Source organism: Girardinichthys multiradiatus, chromosome Y, assembly GCF_021462225.1.
Source record: "Girardinichthys multiradiatus isolate DD_20200921_A chromosome Y, DD_fGirMul_XY1, whole genome shotgun sequence".
Classification (NCBI taxonomy): Eukaryota; Metazoa; Chordata; class Actinopteri; order Cyprinodontiformes; family Goodeidae; genus Girardinichthys; species Girardinichthys multiradiatus.
The window spans coordinates 14,333,922-14,356,034 of record NC_061818.1 but is presented as its reverse complement, the minus strand read 5'-3'; the positions used below and the strand labels follow the sequence as shown (position 1 = coordinate 14,356,034).

The 22,113-nt window shown below is 41.2% G+C and overlaps 1 protein-coding gene across 1 annotated transcript in view; it reads left to right on the top strand.

Annotated features, from left to right (window-relative positions):
* LOC124863843 (glutamate receptor ionotropic, NMDA 2B-like) overlaps nucleotides 1–22,113 on the top strand; it is a 243,124-nt gene that overhangs the window by 58,065 nt on the left and 162,946 nt on the right. The window lies entirely within an intron of this gene.

Below are 22,113 nucleotides of genomic sequence, written 5' to 3'. Positions count from 1 at the left end.
AAAAGGTCGCCTTATAATGTGAAACAAAAATTTAATTGGCGACAAAATGTAAAACACTTACTCGCATGGTGTCTTAGTGTTCAGATCCTAGGTGGTGCTTGTTTGTTAATTGTCTGGTGTTACCTAGTGGTATATCTAACGCCATTTATTACACTCTATCGGGCCTTGAAAATTGCAAACCACAAGCTTAACAGTAAAAATGACACCTGATATCAAAAATGTCAAAATAATACACAATTTGCTCTGCCATAAAAGAGCTACTTGACAATTATTGTGCTTGCCATGTATCCACAACTCCAACTTGACAGCTGGTGTATCGCAGTAAACATAAAAACAAACTATTGACTATTGATTAAAAACCAGTAGGTGGATATTCAGACTCCTGTTGGTCATCGCAGCTAGTTATTCTTGCATTCCTTTGGTGTGTACTGCTTTACATAATAGCTCAATTTAATCATTTTCTTGAACAAAAAGCAAAAAACTCCACATAAACTAGTGACGTATTCTTTGAGTGACTGCGTGAATCTAAGGTTTGGAATACCAGTTGGGCCAAAAACAGATATTTAATGTGTCTTTGACACCTTTTTTATGTGCAACAAGTTAACAAGTATTTAACGCTTACACAATGCGAAAAAACACATCCATCCATTTTCTATACCAGCTTCTCCTTTCAGGGTTGAATGGTTTAGTATGACTACATGTACCAAAAGCAAACTTGAAACATAATCCAGTTTTCTTCACCAGTTTGCTGGTGATGATTTAGCAGGACAAAAATGTCTGTGGGACCTAGCATTTACTGTGATTTCCTTTAAGGAAGAACAGGTTTAACAGAGTCAGAGTGATACATCCTTGTCTAACATCAACTTAAAAGGCGATGCTTTGTCCTGTTTATTGCACAGAGTCCTATACTGAGGGGTATTTAGGAGTGGACTGTAAGTTCATAAAACCTCATCCTCAGAGAGAATAATTGACCAAGTGGGGCACTTATGTGCATTAAAACTGGAATGCCTGCAAACTGTTAATTGTCTTGTTAAAATTGGGTTTTTAAAACAGCTGAATATTTAAGTGTTTTTTTTTCCTTCAATCCTTTTTACATTGAACAGATCTTTGGCTGCAGGCTGAATGAATTTATAACCTCATAATTTTATCAATTCATTATGGAGAGCAACTTCGTGCTGTCTTGTAATTGAGGAAGGCAGCATCATTTGTCTAAGGGCTGCGTTACATTGCATCTATCACATCAATACACCATCAGTAAATATTTGGGCTGTCTGCCAGTTAGTATGGGTCAACATCAGCTTGTCATATTTAGTCTTAAAGAGGTTCCAGGAATTTTTGGGAACCATAATGCACTTAAGAATGGATCAAGAATTGACATCTTGATCCATTATACAACCGGGTCTGTCTTTGAACTGCTGTCTGTGGACTTAAACAGGAGTTATTTATTATTTATTTATTATTAGTATTTTTTGCAAATGGTTATGCTTTTGTTGTTTTAATTAATGTAGGAATTTGTTGTGTGATTTAGATTTTCCTTTAGTTGCATTATCCTTTGATTGATTTTTTTGGGAACACTGTGTTTGCATCAGAGGTAATGCATACAAATCTCTGTCTAATAGAGCAAAACATTGATCCAAATTTTTTTTAGGGTGAAGAAAATACCAAACAATTATATAATTACAAATCGAAAATATTCTTGAAAATATCATCTCTTCTGGTAGACCAGAAGAAAAAACTGCTCCCCATAGCACGGAGAAGCTTTCTGAATGGGCTTCTTGTAATCCCAGGGAGGGAAATCATTCTGCTCCTCCGGGACTTTTCCTGTAAGTCATGGCTGTAGTTGCCCCAGAGCAGAGCTGCTGACAAACAGGAGAGCTGTACACCTGCAAGGAACTACAGAACTGAACCTAATGGGTTACACACATGGACATACACACTGACGGTTTATAAATAAGGTAGAAAACGTCTGCAGAGGCGTAATCATAGAGCTTTACAATACGGAGGGATTGTGGCCCTGCTGCTTTTCTTCTGGGATAATTATCCCATATGTAAAAAAAAAGAAATAAAATCGATATATTTAATTATGCATAATTATGCATATAATTCATATACAACACAAATAATGGCACAGGTCAACTTTCTCAAAATTAATCTAGAAATGGGTTTTAGAATGCTCTAGTGAAAGAAAGAGATGCAACGATCAGAATTTTCTGGCCAATGCTCGATTTTTGTAAAGCTTTGCCAGGCCAGTACTGATTTTAAACAATTTCATTATCTCTTCAAAAACAATAAGAACATACAAGAGCAGTACTTCTTCACGTTTGAGCAATCATTTATTAATGTTAGGAGCAGAGGCAACTTCACACCATGTGTGAGGGAACAGCTGCTGTAAAACAGGGTTTTATACGAAGACAAATCAACTACAGAGTTCACATTTAAAGCTGTATTTAGCATTTTATACAATTAGCACAGTTAGTGAATGGCTAAAGAAATATTCTCTCTGCGCATTCACTACAGTATGTAAACACTTATCCTTAACCCTAAGATTTCCAAAACATGTACAGCATTTAATTCCATCATGTTCCATTTAAGACAGATATTGCAAACTTTGCTGTAGTCCATTCAGCCTAGCTGTTACCTGCTAAAATTCTCGCTGTCTCTCAGCCTAAATGAATTGCAGTCATGTGTCAACATGTTGTAGAAAATACATTTTCCTTGAAACAACTTCTTACATCTCTGCTTCCTCTGACTTGATGTTTAAACACATCACTGATACAAACAACTAGCTAACTTTGAGTCTTCTGGCCCCACACTGAAGAGGGCTGTTACCGCCACATAATAATTTTTAAATATGGTGTGTTCGCTCATCGGGAAAAAAAATTTATTCTTAACTTCCGACAGGCTGATCACGGGTCAGAGCCTATCAAGCTAAAAATTGGCACAATTCCGGTTACCAGCCCACCTTTGGTTTCATTTTAGTTACAGCTTTTTACATCCAGAAAATTTGTCATTACATTGTGAGCTATATATAATATTTGAACTTTAAGGTATAAACCAGGGTTTGAATTTTGAGCTTTTGCCGTCCCCCTCTTTTTCCCCACCGACCACTGTGCCACAGCCTCCAGAGCCCCCATGTCTGGCTGCTGTGTGGTCAAAGCGGTTGTCCAGGTAACGTTATCTTTCATCACTTGTCAGCAGTTGTTCTCTGGGTCAGAACAAAGTGTCGCTTGAGGATTTTGTCCTTGAGTCCCACTGAATTAAATAGCAAAAAGCCCAGGATTTGTACAGCATGTTCAAACGAATTAGTCCCTTTTCACAGTTTTACTTAATACAGAGACTTAGAGGGATACTCGAGGATTCCTGAAGTAGCTTATGTGAAAAGATTATAAGCAGGTAATATATTGACTGGAGCAGAGACCTCTATTCATTTCCAAGTAAAAAAAAACAAACAAGCCCCCCCTTAAATGTGGATTTTTAAAAGATAACAGCCTCATTCCAGCGCCAATGTCAAAATGAAATTTGGTGGCCTGACACATTATAGGGGGTGACTGCTAAAGTGATAATAAACTTATTTGGGCTTCTGGTGCACATGAATTGTTGTACAACCCTGTTCTCTAACATCTGCTAGTTAACATGTTTCATGGTTAGCCTGCTTACTTGCCTGCTGGTTTGGAGAGAGGTTCTACGCAGTTAATATTGTACCCGTAGTAAATAACACCACCTCCAAACTCCATATCCTCTGTACATTAATTAGTCATTGGCTTGTGTTTAAATAAATCGGCATATGCTTTTGTTTTCAGGTGTATGCCAGTGGCTTAAGCCTTACTCCATACTTTTAAAAAGCTTGATAGTGGTTTATGCACAGCTTTTTAAATTATAAAGCCATTAAAGCTGTTAGCTCCAGTCTATGGAGCCAGCTAATGCAGATTCATACGAAAGACACCAAGAGAATTGTCAGGTAATATAATAACTACTTATAACCTTTTAAAAAACCATACTTCAAAATTCCTGAACTATCACCTTAAAAGTAGTAGTAACAAAAGAGTCAGACTTCTAAGTAGGCTCAACCATGTGTGCGTTTGACAGAAGGCAAGGTACTTACTCTGCTGCTGCAGCAGGAGACATATCAGCCTCTCATCGACACATGGTTGTTGGAATTAAAAGCAGAAATTAAGTCAGTTTAGCACATCTGACTTAGAAAGTAAATGTTTCAAATGCTCTAGAGATGTGGAAAGACAATCGCCACACCATCCTCTGCTGTTTTCCTAAATATCAAACCAGAGAATAAGCATGAAAAATTAACAACCTCCTTTGTCCTGTAAATAACGCCATCGACAATCCTGATACTTACCACATAATGAGAAGAGGGTGATGAGAGAGTGTGAGACCAGGAGAGAGATAAGTGAGAAAACTGAGAGCTAGTATTGTTCAGGCTCAAAATGATGTAGCAGAGATAGAAAGGCCTAAAAAGTGTGAAGAAAGAAAGAGAAAGGGCAAATTTTGGAGGACGAGAGTGACGGGCAACTCATTGTCCCTTCTTTCTGGAAATGATGACCATTATGCCAACAGATTAGCTCTGGAGTCCCAGCAAACATGTGACTTCAAACCTTGGCTGGCTCTGTGGTGGTGTTAAGGGGAGGGAGGGTGGCGAGTGGCTGCATCAGAACACCATGTACAGACACATGTCCAAACACATTATCACACACACACACTCTACCTTCCACCTCCACAGCAGACTGCACAGTCAGTCCCACATGAATATTTATCCAAACACTTCATGGGTTCGCTCCTTAGACCGTCATTCTTTTCATAATATCAAGTATCAGAGGTATGGCAGTGGGTCTGGCATCCAGCTGGTTTCTGCCTTCTTCTGTATGCTGTGCAGTGACCTGAGTTGTGATCTGGTCAAATCTCATTGCCTATGGGTTAAACCCTCCCCTTGAAAAATGTTTAATACTGACATAATCTTCTTTGTAGGGCACAAATCTTTAAATGGGTGAAGATTACAGTCAGTAGTGTTATAATAATATGAAACAATAGATGATATTTGTTTTGTAGGAATGAGACAATATTTTAGCATTTCTTTGAGTAAAAAATGTCTTTTTTGTTTGTTTTGACAATTCTCGTAAATATTTCATAACTCGCTGGCTGTTTTAAACAATCTACATACAGTGTTGAATTATCCAGCCCAGGTTTGACTCATCCATATATTGTAGTTTTTATACTAGTGTAATTCCAAAGTTTTCCTAATGTCAAAATTCATTAAGTCGCTCTCTTTTTGTGTTTTTTCAGATTTTAAAGTATGTCGTTTTAGTGCAGATTTCATGAGTTCATATATTTTAGATTTTAAACTAGAATTCTGGTTAGACTCATTAAAAATAGTGTTGTATTTTAACACTGATAGGAAACTAAATTACTAGCGTCGTTAGCAGCTAATGGTTAGCCATTTGCTGTATTCTCACAGTGCTTACATGTCATTTACATCTTATCATTTACCGTTTCTTTTTCTACAGAGTGCCTAGAATGCAGCCATACAAACAATTTAAATGTGATGCTGGCTTCTTCAATGCCTTTATAACCGAGGGCAGTGGACCGGTCTAATGATGTCTTTATTAGCGCACTCCATCATCACAACAGGGGACCAACACAAGAACCACATCCTTTCTTACTTCAAAAAAAAAGTCTCAATGATAGCAAGTGGTGTCAGGATTAGGTGCTTAACTTCATATCCATGGCCTCTAATAAAAGCTTTGTCTTGTTTCACTACAAACAGGCTGACTGCAGGTAAATAGGGCTTTGCAAGACAGACTTCACGTAGACAATAAATATCATAGCGTTTTAATATGGCGAGATCTCGTGGCGCAAGATTTTGACAATCTACTAATAGTCAGTGGCTGATCTCAATATGGCTCACTGCCGAGGGCCACATCCTGTAGGGGGAAGCATGGGCTCTTGACAGCAATTCAAAAAGAAAAGTAATTTTCAAAGAGGAGGGGGCACTTTAATGTGATGTCCCTGTGCAGCAATTGCAAATAAGCAACTGTAGTTTCCATTCATAGTGGTATAATGCAGTCCTATATAGTTTTTATATAGGTAAAAATCAGTGGCGAATGCTGGTCTTTCAAGGACGGGAAGCTCAATTTCAAGGTCGCTGATTCGCTCATTTCGCTGTCAATCAAAAAGGGATTCAGCCTCAGGCAGATCATCCAATCATCATGCAGAAGCTGAGCATCCGGGCCAGCCGAGGCCAGCCCACTGCCCCTTAGACCCCCAGAGACATTGAGCGTCCGATGGGCGGGACAAAGCCCAGCATTATTGCTTCGCTGTTGAATCATTGTTTAAAGCACTGTGAAGCTGCGGGAATGAGTGAGAGGAAAGCCGTGTCGTTACCAGTGATAAGAAGCTGATTCTGAACAAAAGTTGAACGCGTTGTAGCGCATATTTAGTCAATGACATGAACACACAACAGTATATATTTGATCACTTATTTTTTGACATTTTAGGGGAAGCTGAGCTTCCCTTGCGGGCTTAGAGCAATCACCACTGGTAGAAATATTCTGATAATAATATGCAAACAACATAGTAGGGTGATGGGGCCATCATCAACATCAGCCACATTACTGTTGAGCAAAGTTCTTGTCATGATGTTGATGAAAGGTTTGCACTAAGGAAGTCCAAAACAATTTGAAAAGTTTTAAAATATTTGCAGTTTAAAATGTTAATTCTCAATATCTTTTTTATTTTATAATTTCCTTTTCCCTGGACATTAAGGTTCATGCTGGAACGACCACTGATTATAGATTGCACATAAGTGCTTCATGTTTCCGTTTGGTTTCATGAGAATAAATAACATCAATTTTGCCTGTAATAAGGTATAAGAGGGAGCAGGGTGTTTTTGGCACCGGTCACAGCCTTTCAGACCAAATTCATCAACTATAAACACACATTTACATGGCACTACAAGAGCACAAACTTTTCCCAGCAGTAAAGCTTCTTGTCAAAGCTAGATTAATCACAGTGAGAGCAGAGTATGTTGTAATTTGAAAGGAGTTACGTTCGGCCCCACATATTAAATACAAAGCTCAAACAAAAGGCCTGTTTGTTCACCTGTAAAGCAAGACACTGTTTCTGATTTACTGAAAAGACGATTTTCATGCACTCTGATTCAAACAGGAAAGAAAAAGGGCAGTAGAAAATGCAGCTAGAGTTGTTTGTGTGCCATGCTTCATATCCTCATTTCTGCTACAGCAATATTGTGCCTGAAGTATATTAATTAACCTGACCTTCTTTATTGTGCATTTGGGTTTGTTTGCACCACTTTTGTTTGCTAGGCCTGCCAAGCTTCCCAAATCACCAACTTTTAACCTAATTGGCTTATGCCACTTGACAGCTGGTCAGTTCTCAGAGGTCATATGAAGGCAACAGATCCAGGATTACACAAAGAAATGTATTCTCTTTGATCCCGCAGAAACAGTGCTAATGTTTTCTGCAATCATATTAAAACATGAATTCATAAAGTGGTCAGCAACATCATAAAACTCCTGTCAGGAAACATGAGTTACACTGATTAGGTGTTCGTGAGATATTACCTCGACAAGTACCACTTACCTGAACACTGCTTCAGAGCGAGCACGCTCACTCCATGGTAACAGCAGAGTGGCAGAAGCAGCCGCCCCCAGCAGGGACAAACGCTCAGACACAATTAAACTCCTGGTCCTTTGACATATACCAAAATCTTTTCATGGCCACAAACTGTAAAGCTCTTGAATTTTTCATGAACTTTTTGCTTTTGTCTAATTTGTAAGGTGCTTACTTCCTAAAGGAAGAAAGATCTTTGATGTATTTTCAGTTTTCTAAAAGCTTTAAAGAGTATATAAAATGACTTTTCATGTTTGATTGTGTTCGAGCTTGTAGTTCTAATTATCTAAAATAATTACCATGTCAAAAATGTCAAAAATTGAAAACCTGTAAAAAAGCATGAAAGAGGAAAAAGAAAACAGGGTTGCTAAGAATGTAGCTAAAAGTTGATGAAGAGTGATGACATTACATACAGAATACTGAAACGAAGCATCGATGCAATACACAACAATATTCATAAACAAAGAAGTGATACTAAAGTCTGCAGTTTAAATGTGAGTTTCTGATTCAAATGTTCAGAAAGGATTTTGTTCAATCTGGAGAAGGAACTTCAGAGAAATGTTGTCTGAGAGAAATGTGGTCTTATCTAACAAACTAGTCAGCTCAGTCTACTTGTAACTCACCATAGTGGTGAATGAGCGACAATAATTGTAGTCTGTAAGTTTTGCTTTACACCTGACCAGCACTGATGATCATGATGAGAACTGGCTTGCACCAGCACTACCTTGTCTCCAAGAATTGTCTGTTAAATATGCCGCGATGAGTGGAAGCATCTGAAAATATCCCTTTTCCAGTTAACTATTAATTATTTAGTAGTGAGGGACTAACTACACTTTAATAATATTGCTGTTAAAACATTATGTTTTAACAGTAATGATCCAAGATGGCGCCGCAGATGGTCGCCTCGGCGTGTTGGTGCGCATTGTTTTGTTTTGTTTTTTGCTTTAAAACGGTCTTCTGTGATGGTACCCGGAGCTCTCTCACCAGAGAAGAACTCATGAACATCAGGGCTACTACACCAGAGGAGTTATTTCCAACTTTTCTGCCTACTGCTCTGGAATTTTTGGACATCCTGGTCAAAGGTGCGCTCACCTTTGTTCACGCGGTGAAACGCCGGAAGAGAGGGAAACGGGCTGGGGTGCTGGTACGACTTCGCCAGCGTGGACTACGAACACCGTTACCTGGAATATTTCTCTCTAACGTGCGCTCACTTCCCAACAAAATTGAGGAACTACAACTGCTGTTGGGGAAAAACAGGGACTTTTATTCATCGGCAGTTTTGTGCTTCACGGAGACGTGGCTGTGTGGATTAATACCGGACTCTGCACTGCAGCTGGCAGGATTCCAGCTCTACAGAGCGGACAGAGACACAGAACTCTCCGGCAAAGCGAAAGGTGGAGGAATCTGTTTTTACCTCAACAGTGGTTGGTGCAACAACGTGACAGTGATTCAGCAGCACTGTTCTCCAGACCTGGAAGCCTTCATCATAAACTGTAAGCCTTTCTATTCCCCCCGTGAGTTCGCTTCGTTCATCCTGGTCGGTGTTTACATCCCGCCGCAAGCTAACATGCAGGTCGCACAGCGCATGTTCGCCGACCAGATACTGAGTGTGGAGCGGACCAACCCGGACTCCTTAGTAATCGTCGTTGGCGACTTTAACAAAGGTAATCTGACCCACGAACTCCCCAAATATAGACAGTTTATAAAATGTCCGACCAGAGAGGACAACATTCTGGAACACTGTTACACCACCATCAGAGACGCTTATCACGCCGTCCCACGTGCTGCACTGGGCCAATCCGACCACATCATGGTCCACCTGATTCCTGCATACAGGCAGAAACTAAAGCTCTGCAAACTTGTTGTGAGGACGACAAGGAAGTGGAGCAGTGAGGCTGTGGAGAATCTCCAGGCGTGTTTAGGCTGTACAGACTGGGATGTGTTCAGGACTACTACCAACAGTCTGGACGAGTACACAGAGGCTGTGACTTCCTACATCAGCTTCTGTGAGGACAGCTGTGTACCATCATGCACCAGGGTGAGTTACGACAACGACAAACCCTGGTTTACAGCTAAACTCAGAAGGTTAAGACTGGATAAGGAAGAGGCCTTCAGGAGTGGGGACAAAGACATATACAGAGAGGCTAAGTACAAGTTTGGCAAGGCAGTGAAAGAGGCCAAACGACTGTACTCTGAGAAGCTCCAAATCCAGTTCTCAGCCAACAACTCTGCGTCTGTCTGGAAAGGGCTCAAGCAAATCACCAACTACAAGCCGAAAGCCCCCCACTCCATCAACGACCGACGCCTCGCCAACGACCTGAACGAGTTCTACTGCCGCTTTGAAAGAGAAAGGGACAGTCCTGCAACCATCCCCCGCGACGCCCCCCAACAGCTGCAGCCACAATCCACCACCCCCACCTCCCCAACCTCAAGAGGGGCCTTGGCACCTCCAACCCCCACCCTGAAGTTCCCCCCCACCAGCCCCCTACCCACGCCGAGGACGGCTCTTTCCATCCAGGAGAGGGACGTCAACAAACTCTTCAGGAGACAGAACCCCCGGAAAGCTGCTGGTCTGGATTCTATCTCACCAGCCAGCCTGAAGCACTGCGCTGATCAGCTGTCTCCAGTCTTCACAGACATTTTTAACACCTCACTGGAGACATGTCATGTGCCAGCCTGCTTCAAGTCCTCCACCATTGTCCCTGTTCCCAAGAAGCCAAGGACCACAGGGCTTAATGACTTCAGACCCGTCGCCCTGACCTCTGTGGTGATGAAGTCCTTTGAGCGCCTTGTGCTCTCACACCTAAAAGACATCACCGACCCCCTCCTGGACCCCCTGCAGTTTGCCTACAGAGCCAACAGGTCTGTAGATGATGCAGTCAACCTAGCCCTTCACTTCATCCTCCGGCATCTGGACTCCACAGGAACCTATGCCAGGATCCTGTTTGTGGATTTCAGCTCTGCCTTCAACACCATCGTCCCAGTTCTGCTACAGGAGAAGCTCTCCCAGCTGAGTGTGCCCGACTCCACCTGCAGGTGGATCACTGACTTCCTGTCTGACAGGAAGCAGCGCGTGAGGCTGGGGAAGCACGTCTCTGACTCCCTGACCATCAGCACCGGTTCCCCCCAAGGCTGTGTTCTCTCTCCTCTGCTCTTCTCCCTGTACACCAACAGCTGCACCTCCAGTCACCAGTCTGTCAAGCTTCTGAAGTTTGCGGACGACACCACCCTGATCGGACTCATCTCTGATGGTGACGAGTCTGCGTACAGATGGGAGGTGGACCATCTGTTGGACTGGTGCAGCCAGAACAACCTTGAGCTCAACGCTCTAAAGACAGTAGAGATGGTTGTGGACTTCAGGCAGAACCCAGCCCCACCTGCCCCCATCACCCTCTGTGACTCCACAATTGACACTGTGGAATCTTTCCGCTTCCTGGGAACCATCATCTCCCAGGATCTCAAGTGGGAGCCAAACATCAGCTCCCTCATCAAGAAAGCCCAGCAGAGGATGTTCTTCCTGCGGCAGCTTAAGAAATTCAACCTGCCAAAGACTATGATGGTGCACTTCTACACAGCCATCATTGAGTCCATCCTCACCTCCTCCATCACCATCTGGTACGCCGCTGCTACAGCCAAGGATAAGGGCAGGCTGCAGCGTGTCATTCGGTCTGCTGAGAAGGTGATTGGCTGCAGTCTACTGTCGCTCCAGGAACTGTACACCTCCAGGACCCTGAAGCGGGCAGGGAAGATTCTGGCTGATCCCTCCCACCCCGGTCACAGACTCTTTGAGACTCTCCCCTCTGGCAGGAGGCTGCGGTCCATCCGGACCAAAACCTCACGCCACAAGAACAGTTTTTTCCCATCTGCCACCAGCCTGGTTAACAAAGCCCGGAAACCACCCTGACACTCTCCCTTTCCCCCACACCCCCCCTTTTTTGGCTGACATGACACTTGTAACTTGTAACTCTATGCGTTACATTAAGGCTCAGCTTGGACTCCTGCTTTACTTGCACTGCCATACTTGCACAATGATCACCTGCACTGTTGTATTGCTCTTGCATCTTATACTGCTCTATATTTACTCTCACTCACTTAAAACTGTGCACATATATTTATATTATATTGTAGATATGTTTATACTGTTTAATTTGTACTGTATTGCACCGACTATGCCAAAACAAATTCCTTGTATGTCCAAAAACGTACTTGGCAATAAAGCTTTTCTGATTCTGATTCTGATTCTGATTATCAGGACACCATCGGTCACAAAACGGAAACTTTGTAAGTCTATCTACAGTTATTTTACTCAAAACATTATGTCACTTCAAGTTAATGCTGCAAATGTGGAGGTCAGGAGGGAAGTTGAAATCCTGATATGTAATCTGTTCATTTGACTCAGACACTGAAGGAACATGTGGCTGCTGCAGCTCATTATTGAAGTTTGTGGACTTCAGCAGCCATTGTGAAATAATAGTGGACATGTAAAATAAAAAATCACAATCAAACAAAGCATTTTTTTAATTGAGAAGGTTTATCCTCGCAAATAACACTTCACTGGCCTGGCTAATAGCTCTGCTAGAACTACCTGTTTATAGCATAAATTATGTTGTCTCCCATCCTTCAGTCTTGTGTGGTCATATTCTTTGAAGCCAAAGCTTTTTGTTTCATGTTGGAGGGGCAAAAAGTGTTTTTCACAGAAAGACAGTTATTGCTGAATGAAGAGGTCTGCCCTACTTGCTTTCATTAATCTAATCTACTTTTTCTACACAGGGTCTATGGGGCTGCCAATAAGTTGCCACACATTCGATTTGTCAAGAAAACAACTTTTTCTATTTACATTAGGCAGTCCACAGTTCCTGATGACATTATGCATATTGTGGTGCTTTTTTGTTTCAGAGAGGTGTAGCTCCAATGGCTCTTTCTGTGTCAGAAAAGAATGTTTAAAAACTACTTAGATGCTTTGAAAAGCAGTGTATAAATTTTTTACACTGTAAAGATTTTCAAGTTTTCAGGCTCTGATATACTGATAATTGTTCTTGAAAACATCCTCTGTTCAACTGGCAGCCCACTGTTATTTGAAATCCAAATGATTTTTTTCCTCACTTAATTCTCCCATTTGCCAACGAATACACACGTGGACAAAATTGTTTGTACCCCTCGGTTAATGAAAGAAAAACCCACAATGGTCACAGAATTAACTTGAATCTGACAAAGGTAATAATGAATAAAAATTCTATGAAAATGAACAAATGAAAGTCAGACATTGATTTTCAAACATGCTTCAACAGAATTATTTTTAAAATAAACTCATGAAACAGGCCTGGACAAAAATTATGGTACACTTAACTTAATATTTTGTTGCACAACTTTTTGAGGCAATCACTGCAATCAAATGATTCCTATAACTGTCAGTGAGACTTCTGCACCTCTCAGCAGGTATTTTGGCCCACTCCTCATGAGCAAACTGCTCCAGTTGTCTCAGGTTTGAAGGGTGCATTTTCCAGACTGCATGTTTCAGATCCTTCCAAAGATGCTCAATAGGATCAGGGCTCATAGAAGGTCACTTCAGAATAGTCCAATGTTTTCCTCTTAGCCATTCTTGGGTGTTTTTAGATGTGTGTTTTGGGTCATTATCTCGTTGCAAGACCCATGACCAAGCTTTCTGACACTGGGCAGCACTTTTCTCTCTAGAATCCCTTGATAGTCTTGAGATTTCATTATACCCTGCAGAGATTCAAGACACCCTGTGCCAGATGTAGCAAAGCAGCCCCAGAACATAACAGAGCCTCCTCCATGTTTTACAGTAGGGACAATGATCTTTTCTTCATATGCTTCATTTTTCCATCTGTGAACATAGAGCTGATGTGCCTTGCCAAAAAGTTCAATTTTTGTCTCATCTGTCCATAGGACATTCTCCCAGAAGCTTCGTGGGTTGTCAACATGTAGTTTGGCAAATTCCAGTCTGGCTTTTTTATGATTTGTTTTTAACAATGGTCTCCTTGGTCGTCTCCCATTAAGTCCACTTTGCCTCAAACAATGTCGAATGGTGCGATCTGACACTGATGTTCCTTGAGCTTGAAGTTCACTTTTAATATCTTTAGAAGTTTTTCTGGGCTCTTTTGTTACCGTTCGTATTATCTGTTTCTTTGTTTTGTCATTAATTTTCCTCCTGTGGCCACGTTCAGGGAGGTTGGCTACAGACCCATGGATCTTATATGTCTGAATAATATGTGCAACTGTAGTCACAGGAACATGAAGCTGCTTGGAGATGGTCTTATAACCTTTACCTTTAACATGCTTGTCTATAATTTTCTTTCTAATCTCCTGAGACAACTCGTGTATATTTATCTGTTTACTTTTTTGTTGGCATGTCTTTGAATTCTGTTCCTGTCATATTTTTCTACTGTATTGCTCATGTTGATGCATGCATCAGCCAGAGGAACATTTAACTATTTCACACAGTAGGAAATTGCTTCTGGCCCCAAGATGACATTAGGAAAGATATATGTAATTTCAATTGTGAATTGTGAGAATGGTATTTTGATCAGAGTGAATGCTATCAAGCATTTTAAAATGTCATTAGTTATGGGGCTACAGGTTAATAATGTTACAACAACCTGTCTGGAAATTGAATGAAGTTCAATCATTTATACACAGAGTGAAAGTCAAATAGTTATCTTAAATATCCTAAAGAATACAATTATCTTGTCATACAGGTCCTTCTCAAAATATTAGCATATTGTGATAAAGTTAATTATTTTCAACAATGTAATGATGAAAATTTAACATTCATATATTTTAGATTCATTGCACACTAACTGAAATATTTCAGGTCTTTTATTGTCTTAATACGGATGATTTTGGCATACAGCTCATGAAAACCCAAAATTCCTATCTCACAAAATTAGCATATTTCATCCGACCAATAAAAGAAAAGTGTTTTTAATACAAAAAACGTCAACCTTCAAATAATCATGTACAGTTATGCACTCAATACTTGGTCGGGAATCCTTTGGCAGAAATGACTGCTTCAATGCGGCGTGGCATGGAGGCAATCAGCCTGTGGCACTGCTGAGGTCTTATGGAGGCCCAGGATGCTTCGATAGCGGCCTTTAGCTCATCCAGAGTGTTGGGTCTTGAGTCTCTCAAAGTTCTCTTCACAATATCCCACAGATTCTCTATGGGGTTCAGGTCAGGAGAGTTGGCAGGCCAATTGAGCACAGTGATACCATGGTCAGTAAACCATTTACCAGTGGTTTTGGCACTGTGAGCAGGTGCCAGGTCGTGCTGAAAAATGAAATCTTCATCTCCATAAAGCTTTTCGGCAGATGGAAGCATGAAGTGCTCCAAAATCTCCTGATAGCTAGCTGCATTGACCCTGCCCTTGATAAAACACAGTGGACCAACACCAGCAGCTGACACGGCACCCCAGACCATCACTGACTGTGGGCACTTGACACTGGACTTCTGGCATTTTGGCATTTCCTTCTCCCCAGTCTTCCTCCAGACTCTGGCACCTTGATTTCCGAATGACATGCAGAATTTGCTTTCATCTGAAAAAAGTACTTTGGACCACTGAGCAACAGTCCAGTGCTGCTTCTCTGTAGCCCAGGTCAGGCGCTTCTGCCGCTGTTTCTGGTTCAAAAGTGGCTTGACCTGGGGAATGCGGCACCTGTAGCCCATTTCCTGCACATGCCTGTGCACGGTGGCTCTGGATGTTTCTACTCCAGACTCAGTCCACTGCTTCCGCAGGTCCCCCAAGGTCTGGAATCGGCCCTTCTCCACAATCTTCCTCAGGGTCCGGTCACCTCTTCTCGTTTTGCAGCGTTTTCTGCCACACTTTTTCCTTCCCACAGACTTCCCACTGAGGTGCCTTGATACAGCACTCTGGGAACAGCCTATTCGTTCAGAAATTTCTTTCTGTGTCTTACCCTCTTGCTTGAGGGTGTCAATAGTGGCCTTCTGGACAGCAGTCAGGTCGGCAGTCTTACCCATAATTGGGGTTTTGAGTGATGAGCCAGGCTGGGAGTTTTAAAGGCCCCAGGAATCTTTTGCAGGTGTTTAGAATTAACTCGTTGATTCAGATGATTAGGTTCATAGCTCATTTAGAGACCCTTTTAATGATATGCTAATTTTGTGAGATAGGAATTTTGGGTTTTCATGAGCTGTATGCCAAAATCATCCGTATTAAGACAATAAAAGACCTGAAATATTTCAGTTAGTGTGCAATGAATCTAAAATATATGAATGTTAAATTTTCATCATGACATTATGGAAAATAATGAACTTTATCACAATATGCTAATATTTTGAGAAGGACCTGTATTTCATCATTAAGAACATGTGCATATTGTGCTTTTAATGGTGAGCTAGGATCTCCTTAGCCTTTACCAAGTAAAAGTTAAAATAGCAGAAGTCACACCATCTACCAGCATCAGGAACTGACTGTATGCAGATAAACTACAAATATCCACAGCTATACTGTATATCAAATATCAAGTTTTGCTCTTACATACATTTTGAGATTGTAACAGTGAATTTATTTAGATAAACTAAGAAACAATAAGCTGAAAGTAGCTCTTAGTGAAATAAGGGGAAAAATGAGACAAAGAAGGGAAGTGAAGGGCCCCAAGTCTATATATTGCCTTGGTCTCTGTTATGACTAAGTCCACCACTGGCAACTACAGTAGCTGTTGTAGGAGGTGCTCACTGTTTTGTTTTACATCATTTCACAGTGCCTTTAAAACTCACCCATCATAATAAATCAATAATGTGTTTTTAGATTGTTTCGAATTAGATGAGTTTTTGACTAAACACTGTTTTTGCATGTTCTGAAAATAATTTTTGTGTTTACTGATGTCACTGTTCTCTTGGCTGGAATATTTCTTTAATATCTACCTTTTTGTTCCCAATACGTTTGTATGAAAAATTGCAGCTGCCTAATGGTTTAAGTCCATCATCTTTGTCAGACCCATCTCAGTTCCAGAAGGAAAATTTCTGTCTTAGTGTTTGTGAATGGTGTGAAATTGTATTCGTACACTAGGTTTTTCCTAACAATATTGTTAGTTTAACAATTGCACATCATATTGGACATGAGAACAGGCTTCTTCTGGGAAATTTGGAAAATAAATTAGTATAAGTAGGACTAGTGTAACCCCAGATAGATGGCCTGCCTCTAACTACTCTTCCCCTCTCTCGTGTAAATAGGACACATATACAGACTAAAAGCTGATGGGGTGAAAGCACCCCAATTGGGTTATTTTGCTATTATAAAATATTGTGTATTGGGTCAAACATGGACTGATCCAACCAATTTCTTCAGCTGCTTTAATGGTGCAGGATCATGGCTGGACGTTCAGTGACCATTGGGCAACAGAGGAAAGATCGGCAGTCCATGACAAGACAAATAACCATGTAAAAACTCACACCTAGGATTAAAGTAGTGCGGTCAATTAACCTAACTTTTATGTTATGAGACTGTGGGAGAAACCCAAAGTAACCTGGATTTCAATCCAGGACTTTCTTGCTTTACGTTAAAAGTGCTGACAACTTCCCTGTCATGCAGACCCGAATTCAGACGCAATATACAACACCACACAAAATATTGCCTCAATATAGTGACTTGATGATGCTTTCTTTGGTCAAAGTGTGAATGTTGAACATTACCAGCACTAGCTTCTGCTAACTCCTAGTGAGTTAAAGACTAATGTTATTGTTTAGTGAACAAACTACCTAGAGTGAACTAAAGTCATTTACACAACCGACTAACATTAACATTATTATACAGCACAGTTTTAACATCTTACCCTTTCCTATTCCATCAAGTGGAGAAGACAGTTAAAACATTTTAAATGTTGAACTTATGGGTTAATTAAGGCTCCTCAATTTACATTGAAACCTGAAAAATTGGGACAAAACTGTGACAAAAATCACAGTTGGCAATGTCTAAAAACACTTTTAGACATTGCCAGAAAATATTCAATAAATAATCTTTGATGAATGTTGTGCCTTTTTAGTGCTTACATTACATGTATTTGGTCCTTATATCTAGTCAAAAGGGTGTGTTGCTGACTAGAATGAAAAAGAAATACATAAAGGATTCTATTTGGGGTATGTTTACATCATTATCATTGGACATTCCTGAAACTGGAACCTGTAACAGCAATGGGACTGCACAGTCAGTAGAACAATCACCATTCAAATTATTGGAGAACATACCTAGCTACATGGTTCTGAATGCGGAGCATCATAAAGCTCCTAGTTTCTTCTATAACTAAAAACTATTGGTTAGAATGTTTTACCTACTGTTTGGTTAAAACTTTGCAATATTTCTCTCTACAGCATAAACCACTAGAAAATGACATTAAATGAAATGAAAGTGTACAATATTTATCATTGTTGCATTAATGTTAATTAAATTAAATAAAGACTTTAAAGGTCATATAAGCACTGCTACCTGTGTTGTCTTCAGCTGGTAAAAACAATCTGCAGTTTGTGTGTTTAACTGATTTGACTTCTATGTGCACTGTGTGGGTAATGAGGCAAATTGTCGATAAAGGGGGGCTGGCTGATGGGGAAATTGGGTCATTTAGTGTCATAACATCAACTATGCAATGTACAGGTGAATACACTCCCTTTGTGTTCATTTATGAGACATTCTTCCAGTCATCGTGGGACTTTTTTACTAGCTGCATCTAGTGAGGGTATGTGGCGGCAGGGTGCTGAGTACTTGTTTGTGAGGCAGAGCAAGGTAGAAAAACATGGTCATTTTACCATTAGTAGATGCATGCAAAGCACCATTTCTGTGTCTGTTTATTTGTAAAATCTGTCTGACTTCTTTGTGTGTGTGTTGCAAACTTTGGTTTAAGTACATCCACTTCAGCAATGCACAGCAGAGTGAGTGCACTCTAGACTATATTGCTGCATTACATGATCAGTACCTAATACAAATGCCGGTGCACATGTATATATCTCAGTGTCCATCAACTGTGTCTGTATATGTAGGCCTATTTTAATTGTTGCTATGGAAACAGAGTGCTGCCAGTGAAGTCCAGATTCAAAGAGGCCAAATCATTCTTTCTGTCTCACTCTGTAACTCTCGTTGCTGCCTTTTTTCTTCCATCCCTCTCTTTGAATTTTTCGTTTTTTTCTTCCTGTCCTCCACTTTATGCAGCCTCTCTCTTGTTGCTTTCCTCTCCCCTATCCCCTATCCCCACTCCATGTCCTTGTGCCGCCTATTATCCCTCCCTCCTTATCTCCCTCCCGCCTCTCCATCCTTCCTGCAGAGTGGTGTGCAATTGAATATTAACACAGGGACCTGTAATTAGAGCTGACGAACCTCCAGCAATTAGTTTTCCCCAAAGTAGTTGTTCTGTCATCTCCGCACGCATCCCTTTATCCCTCCCTCAATCTTCTTTTTGCTTTTTCCTCCCTCTTTGTCATTCCCTGTCTTATCAGCTGTCAGCTTCACTCGGTGGATATTGTCTGTGTTTTTTGTAACTTCCATCTGCCTATTTGGCTACATTCATTTGCGAGTTAGACCCACAATGCGCTGCTCAAGTTTATGAGCAGCAACATCCACATCTTCCCTGGTATCATCTGCCCACGAAAGTTAGGCAAACATCTCTTCCATCTACACCCACTCTGACTACGTGCGGATAAGCTCAGGGGTACAGATGCCCTCCCACTCAGTCAGATGTAAACATACAGTAACAAACATTCTTCTAAGAGTGCTTCGTCTTCAGGTGCACCTTTTTGTCTCCATCAGGGTTCCTACCAATGTTTATAGTCTTTTCCATCCATCCATCTATGCATCGTACCACTTATTTGAAATTTGTCACGGGAGTAACAGGGCCAGGAGGAAAACCCATACAACCATTTTCCTAGCAGCAATTTCCAGCTCAACTGGGGAAAATACCAATGTGTTTCAGACCAGAAGGTACACAATATTGCCAAAGGTACTGGGTCACACCAGCAAAATCAATAAATGTTGGTGTTACAATCACTTCCATGGCTGCAGGTGTATAAAGTTTGGTGTGGAAAAACTTGAGTCCAGTGCTCAACCTTCTTGAACACCTTAGTGATGAATTAGAGCTGAGGCTACATTTCTAGTTTTCTCATCTAACTATGCTCAACCTTATTGAAGGTGTTTACAGAATAGTTAAAGTTGCTATTGCTGCCAGCGGTTGGTCCATCAACAAATTGGACACTGTAGATTAAGAATAGGACATCTTCAAAGCTCATGTACATGTAAAAGTAGATGGACAAATACCTTTGGCAATATAGAGTAAATTAAGTGTCCCTCCAGCATATTCCTGGCCCCCAGGTCCCTTCCCAGTGGGGTGCACCCAGCAAACCTCCAAAAGGAAGTACCTGGAGGTATCCTGATCAGATGGCAAAATCACCTCAAATGACCCTTTTTGATGTGAAGGAGCAGTGGGTCTACTTGGAGTTTCCCATAGATGGGGCAGGGCCTTACCTTATATCTGAGTCTGAGTCTACTTTCCCCAAGGAGGAAGCCACTTGTCTGGGATCGCATTCTTCCAGTATCGCATTCATCCACATCTCATAAGAATATGTGAGAGTAAGAGCAGAGAGGGAAAAGTAAATTGAGAGCTTTTCTTTATGGCTCTCCTTTTTCTTTATCATGATAGACCCTAGCTGCATTCACGTTATTGGAGACGAGGAAGAAACTGCTCCACTTAAGACAGAAAATGACCATAAACCTTGAAGGACTAGTTTACCTTTTTTTTGGATCGAATTCTTGTTTCTGGGACACAGAGATGCTGCTTCTTGCTTTATGCCTAGCTGTAAACCATTCCAGTGCACGATAAAGGTCATGGCTGACAGAATGACATCATCAGCTAACACCCGGAGGTTACCAAAACATACATCTCCTTTCCCAAACTATGCTGAGATTCTATTCATGAAAAGCACATGTTGGGATCACTACAGTGAGAACAAGCTCAAATATGGGTTGGAAATGCCAACAGAGCTTTTGCTTTGGCTATACGAGGACAGCATATCCCCTACAAATGTTCCTGTGACCCTGTACTCTAGCAGAACCCCTTCAAAATGGCTATGACTGACTCGGCAACTCTACAGGGTTAAGATCTGGTCCCCTGCTCCACAGCTTCTTGCTCTGCCCCCTTTTCATTGTCTCACCTGGCCCTGTCACCCATCTGCATCCAAATTATTAAAAAACTAAATAAAAAAAAAAAAATTTAAATAAGCACTGAAAAAGAGGGAGTCAGTCAGTGAGAGAAAGGTACGGTCAAGTGGAACGAATGGGGTGTAAGAAAGGAGGGAGGGGTGGACAGCAGAAGAGTGTTAAACTAGACCAACAGGGGCTGATGGAGGAAGAGGGCGGGTTTCATACAATTCAATTCATTTCAATTCAAAAATACTTTATTAATCCCAAAGGGAAATTAAATGTTGTTGTAGCTCATTGTGAGAGTTTCTTCAAAGAGCTGTTGTAGATGCTGATGGCTGTGGTCAGGAAGGATCTCCTGTAGCGCTCCGTCTTACAGCAGATCTGAAGAAGCCTCTGACTGAAGACACTCTGTTGTTGTAGGACAGTCTCATGAAGAGGATGCTCAGGGTTCTCCATAATGTTCTTCATTTTATGAAGAATCCGTCTTTCCACAATGATCTCCAGAGGTTCCAGAGGAGTCCCCAGAACACAGCCAGCCTTTTTTTATCAGCTTGTTGAGTTTTTTTTAAGTCTCTGGCTCTGATGCTGCTTCTCCAGCAGATGATGGCAGAAGAGATCACACTCTCCACAACAGACTTATAGAAGATATGCAGCATCTTGCTGCAAACACCAAAGGACCTAAGCTTCCTCAAGAAGTACAGTCTGCTCTGTCCCTTCTTGTAGATGGCTTCACAGTTGCATCTCCACTCTAGTCTGTTGTCCAGGTGAACACCGAGGTATTTATACTCCTCCACCACCTCCACTTCTTCTCCCATGATGGAAATAGTTTTTGACTTATTCCTGTTTCTCTTAAAATCTACAATCATCTCCTTTGTTTTAGTCACGTTCAAAATGAGATGATTGTTTCCACACCATGCCACAAAGCGGTCCACCACCTTCCTGTACTCAGCTTCTTCTCCATCTCTGATCCACCCCACAACTGCAGAATCATCCGAGTATTTCTGCAGATACCAAAGCATTGTGAATTGTCCAGAGTGTCTCTACCCTCAATCATTTAATTAGTTTCAGCATCAGTCAGTTTGTATGCGTCTCCAGTTGGTGCGTCACTCATCTCGCTTCAGACAGTTTGTCAGTCAGCCTGAGTTGGCAGTTAGTCGTCTTTCCCTCCATCTGCCCTTTCTGTCATTTGCGCTCACTTGCTTAATCTTTTTCCACATCCCTTCCCTCTTTTGCTCGCTCCTTTGCTTCCTCCCTTGTGTCCTTCTGTTCTCCCATCCAGTCAAGAAACAAGGGTCTTATCTTTAATATGTGCTATAACTTTC